The sequence below is a fragment of the Oryctolagus cuniculus genome, chromosome 11 (assembly GCF_964237555.1).
Source record: "Oryctolagus cuniculus chromosome 11, mOryCun1.1, whole genome shotgun sequence".
Taxonomy (NCBI): Eukaryota; Metazoa; Chordata; class Mammalia; order Lagomorpha; family Leporidae; genus Oryctolagus; species Oryctolagus cuniculus.
The window spans coordinates 94,778,493-94,784,492 of record NC_091442.1 but is presented as its reverse complement, the minus strand read 5'-3'; positions in this window follow the sequence as shown (position 1 = coordinate 94,784,492).

The following is a 6,000-nucleotide window of genomic DNA, read 5'->3' as shown; positions in this document are numbered from 1 at the left end:
GGGCATGAGCATCTTAACTGGAGTCTCAACTGGGACGCCAAGCAACTGCTCTGAATAATATAATTATTAAAGCTGGTGCACATTGAGATTTATTGCTATAACTAGTACTCAAACAGTATTTTTCACTTTATGTTTCTGTTGGGAGCAAACTGTTGAAATCTTTACTTAATGTATGCTAAACTGATCTTCTGTATATAAAGAGAATCGAAAATGAATCTTGATGTGAATGGAAGGGGAGAGGGAGTGGGAGAGGGGAGGGTTGCGGGTTGAGGGCCGTTATGGGGGGAAGCCATTGTAATCCATATTCTGTACTTTGGAAATTTATATTCATTAAATAAAAGTTAAAAAAAAAAAAGCTGGTGCACAAAGATAAAGAAACTTGAATGTTCCTAAAGGATTAAGGAAATTGAAGCAGTAGTTAGAAAATTCCCACAAAAATGGTATTAAAAAGTCTGGGTTCAGACCCTTTCAAAAAATAATCTTCATTGTTTTCTTACTTTGGTTTCTGTGTCCTTAATATATTTAAACATTTCATACATATTAGCTTTTATATTCTGCAGCTAATAATTCCAATATTTATGGTCCTTGAAGGGAGTGGTATTAGTAACTACTGGTTATAGTTTCTGATGGTCTTCATTTGTGAGAGTTTACATATTCTTTGTTTTAAAATATGTATTTATTTATTTGGAAGAGATAGAGATAGAGATAGATAGATACAGAGAGAGAGAGAGAGATCTTCTATTTCTGGTTCACTTCTTTATGGCTAAAATGGACAGTTCTGAGCCAGCAGAAGCCAGGAGGCAGGAGCTTCTTCCCGGTCTCACAAGTGGGTGCAGGGGCTCAAGCAGTTGGGCCATCTTCTGCTGCTTTCCCAGGTGCATTAGCAGGGCACTAGATTGGAACTGGAACAGCTAGAACACAATCCAGTGCCCATATGGGATGCCAGCATAGCAGGAGTTTTTTAAAAATTTTTTAATAGAAAGCTTTTATCTAATAAATATAAATTTCATAAGTACAACTTTTAGATTATAGCGATTCTCCCCCCCCCCCCATATCCGCCCTCCTACCCCCAAACCATCCCACCTCCTACTCCCTCTCCCATTCCATTCTTAAGATTCATTTTTAGGCCGGCGCCGCAGCTCACTAGGCTAATCCTCCGCCTTGCGGCGCCGGCACACTGGGTTCTAGTTCCGGTCAGGGCGCTGGATTCTGTCCCGGTTGCCCCTCTTCCAGTCCAGCTCTCTGCTGTGGCCAGGGAGTGCAGTGGAGGATGGCCCAAGTGCTTGGGCCCTGCACCCCATGGGAGACCAGGAAAAGCACCTGGCTCCTGCCATCGGATCAGCGCGGTGCACCGGCCGCAGCATGCCGGCCGTGGCGGCCATTGGAGGGTGAACCAACGGCAAAGGAAGACCTTTTTCTCTGTCTCTCTCTCTCACTGTCCACTCTGCCTGTCAAAAAAATTTTTTAAAAATCATTTTTAATTATCTTTATATACAGAAGATCAACTCTATACTAAATAAAATTTCCAGTTTGCACCCACACAGACACACAAAGTATAAGTACTGTTTTTTTTTTTTTTTAATTTTAATTTTTTGACAGGCAGAGTGGACAGTGAAAGAGAGAGACAGAGAAAAAGGTCTTCCTTTGCTGTTGGTTCACCCTCCAATGGCCGCTGTGCCCGGCGCGCTGCGGCCGGCGCACCGCACTGATCCGATGGCAGGAGCCAGGTGCTTCTCCTGGTCTCCCATGGGGTGCAGGGCCCAAGCACTTGGGCCATCCTCCACTGCACTCCCTGGCCACAGCAGAGAGCTGGCCTGGAAGAGGGGCAACTGGGACAGAATCCAGCGCCCCAACCGGGACTAGAACCCGGTGTGCCGGCGCCGCAAGGCAGAGGATTAGCTTAGTGAGCCGCGGCGCCCGCCTAAGTACTGTTTTTTTTTTTTTTTTTAATAAAGATTTTATTTGTTTATTTGACAAGTAGAGTTGCAAACAGTAAGAGGGAGAGAGAGAGAGAAAGGTCTTCCTTCCATTGAGTCACACCCCAGATGGCCGCTACAGCCGGCGTGCTGCACTGATCTGAAGCCAGGAGCCAGGTGCTTCCTCCTGGTCTCCCATGCGGGTGCAGGGCCCACGCACTTGGGCCATCCTCCACTGCCTTCCCGGGCCACAGCAGAGAGCTGGACTGGAAGAGGAGCAACCGGGACAGAATCCAGCACCCATATAGGATGCTGGCGCTGCAGGTGGAGGATTAACCTATTGTGCCATGGCGCTGGCCCCAGAAGTACTGTTTGAAGACTAGTTTTACTATTAATTCACATAGTACAACACATTAAGGACAGAAATCCCACATGGGGAGTAAGTGCACAGTGACTCCTGTTGTTGATTTAACAATTGACACTCTTATTTATGACGTCAGTAATCACCCGAGGCTCTTGTCATGAGCTGCCAAGGCTATGGAAGCCTCTTGAGTTCACAAACTCCGATATTATTTAGACAAGGCCATAGTCAAAGTGGAAGTTCTCTCCTCCCTTCAGAAAAAGTTACCTCCTTCTTTGCTGGCCCCTTCTTTCCACTGGGATCTCACTCACAGAGATCTTTCATGTAGGTCGTTTTTAACCACAGTGTCTTGGCTTTCCATGCTTGAAATACTCTCATGGGCTTTTTAGCCAGAGCCGAATGCCTTAAGGGCTGAATCTGAGGCCAGAGTGCTGTTTAGGGCATTTGTCATTCTATGAGTCTGCTGTGTTGCCTGCTTTCCATGTTGGATCATTCCAGCAGGAGATGGTTTTACCTGCTATGGTACAAGACCGCCCGCTCCCCCCCACATTTGTATATTCTTTGATGGTGCTTGTTCTTTGTTTTTGAGTTTAGTTACTGCCTGATTTTATTATGTATGTTGTCCATGTTCCTGAATCAAGGTACCATCCTTCTGAGATGGTTTATTTATCCTGCTTTTACAAGTGGTCAGTAATTACCACTGACTTGGGACAGTTTCAGTCCACTGTAAACTCTCAGGCTCGGCACCAGAGCACCAAAACATGGTTTCTGTACCTGTGGGCCTGGGCCAGGCTCAGGCTCAGGCTCAGGCTCAGGCTCAGGCTCAGAATCCCAATGGTAGAGGTATTATTGGGATCATACTCAGGAAATGCTCCCCCCTGCACTTCTCTTTGCTCCAGTCTCACCTCCCTTCTAGCTCTACCCTAGTAACCTTTTGGGAGGAGTCATAAATATCTTCATTTCTTTTGAAAATCAGCAATATCTCAATAGCATGCTCTAGATAAGGTTTAGTTATGAGCACTGGGAGCAGAAGAAGGGGTTTAGGAGTGTTTAGGAGGCTACACAAGGATGATAAGGTTTTATTTCTTAAGTTAGGTGTTAGAGGAGTTTGGTCTTACTAATTATCACTACTTAAATATATATTCACACACAAGCAAAAACATGAAGAATGGAATTAAAAGACATTTGTATTGTTTATATGGATGTGTTGTGTGTATCCTATTTCTTTTTAAAATTTTATTTATCAAGGCTGGCACTGTGTCACAGCTGGTTAAAGCCCCAGCCTGCAGCACTGGAATCCCATTTGGGTGCCGGGTCAAGTCTCCGCTGCTCCATTTCCAATCCAGGTCTCTGCTATAGTTTGGAAAAGCAGTAGAAGATTGCCCAAGTCCTTGGGCCCCTGCATCCATGTGGGAGATCTGGAAAAAGCTTCTGGTTCCTGGCTTCAGATTGGCTCAGCTCTGGCCATTCCGACCATCTGGGGAGTGAACCAGCAGATGGCTCTACCTCTCTCTAACTCTGTCTTTCAAATAAATAAAAATAAATCTCTAAAAAAAGATTTTATTTATTTACTTGAGAGGTAGAGTTGCAGACAGAGAGAGGGAGAGACAGAGAGAAAGGTCTTCCCTCTGCTGGTTCACTCCCCAAATAGCCGCAATGGCCAGGGCTGGGTCGATCTGAAGCCAGGAGCTTCCTCCAGGTCTCCCACATGGGTGCAGGGCTCAAGCACTTGGGCCATCTTCCATTGCTTTCCCAGGCCACAAGCAGAGATCTGGATTGGAAGAAGAGCAACCAGGAAACGAATCAATGCCTATTTGGGATGCCGGCCCTGCAGGTGGAAGCTGAGCCTATTATGCTACAGCTTTGGTCCCACATATACTATACTTTATAAGACGCTTGAAAAACTACACAAATGAAAGTAATGGCGACTCCAGGCAAATCTCTCTGGAACACTGGGAGAGCACTAAGGCATTAGCAGTACATTGGTGACATCTCTGAAACCGACTGATCCACAGCTTCAGTGGTACTCTAGGGAGTGACGCTGGCCCAACAGGAGACACACCAGTCTGAAGTAGACAGCAAAGAGGAAGATGATGAATGACATATAGTGGCCTTGAGGGCTTCATTTGTGGAATGCATATGAGATTACTCCTGGGGATTGCATGTACATGTGAGAAGGAACCTGGAGTGACAGTTACACAGACAGGACACAGGGTAGACCAGACAAATACAGTACATTGTGAATCTATAAACTGTTGTGGCCCTGGGCGCATGGATTATGTAAATTCTACATAAGCAGTAGTTTTCCTTCTCCTTCTGGTCTTGAACCATTCTTGAACCTTTTGAATATCAGAGTGTTCTGTATCTGAGGCAGATCCAGTCGTCCTGAATTTCAGTCATTCTTTCTTTTGTATTTCAATTTTATTCACTGCTCTTTGGTAGCCCCATAGCATACTGTGTACCATGGAGAAGCAATTTGCAAAATGGAGCCAGTGTGCTTAGAAACACTAATTCCATCTCATGGGGAACAATTTATTCTCAGGGTGTGGCTCTGTCACCAAAGGCTTCAGCCTATTGAGATAGCAGCAGAGCAAAGATATCTGTTAAATTCTTATCTATGGGTCAGGATATTAAAATGCCATGTAATTGGAGCTCCTATTTAGAAATACTAATAATGGTTGCATTGAAAACTGACCTAGTAGTAAATGAGAAAACAGCAAGCCAGGCAGGTTTGTATAATTTCACTCAATTCTGTGTTCTACCCAATTTACCAAGAAAAAACAAATTATAATTGAAAATCAGTCGTGCAATATTCCTGGCCACTTTTCATGAAGAAATGGATTCTCTGTTACAGTTCTCTGAAGCTTTAACCCTGACGACACAGTTACACAGTAGAGAAGTCCTGTGAGCCAGAATCAGGCAGGCACCAGCTACCTTGGCACATTTTGAAATGTCCCAATGTCCTGCCTTTCCCCAAATATCAACTCTACATACTGTCTTCCTGTGCTTCAGAAAGGGGGTACCTTGAGTTCACTGCTCAAATGTCTTTTGAAGATGAAAACTTCTATGTCTGTGTCATTTGCTTCTTACTAACCTGTGAGCTTCTTTATTTCTTTTTTTTTTTTTTTTGTCATCAGGAATATCCAGTTCATAAACAAGTAGAGCATTATCTGTTTGAGTCTATTGCTTACTATTATTACTTAAAGGAACTTAATTCTGGTTGATTTTGCTACAGGAGAACAATAGCAACAGTAATAGTGGCAACTGGTATTGTTGTTTGTGTTGAAATATAACTTGCCTGAAATGACCCTATGTTAAGTGTTCAGCTCACTTATTTTCACAGTTGTCTATACTCAAGTAACCACCATTTATAGGTCTTTTCCTGCCCCTTCTAATCAGTGCCCAGCTCTGTTGCAACCTCCCACACACATTAGGAGGTACATACAATCCTGGCTTCTATCACCAAAGGTTGGTTTTGCCTATTGCAAAACGTCTTATAAATGCCATAATGCAGTGGGACTCTTTTGTGTCTGGCTTGGTAAACTTCACATTATAACAGTGAGATTCACTCATGTGGTTGCATTGATCAGTGCATAGTTCGTTTACATTGCTGTGTCCTCTTCTATGAGTATACAACAATGTATCCATTCTACTTTTGATGTTTGGATTATTCCACTTTTTAAACTATTTGAAATAAGGATGCTATTAACATTCTTGTATATG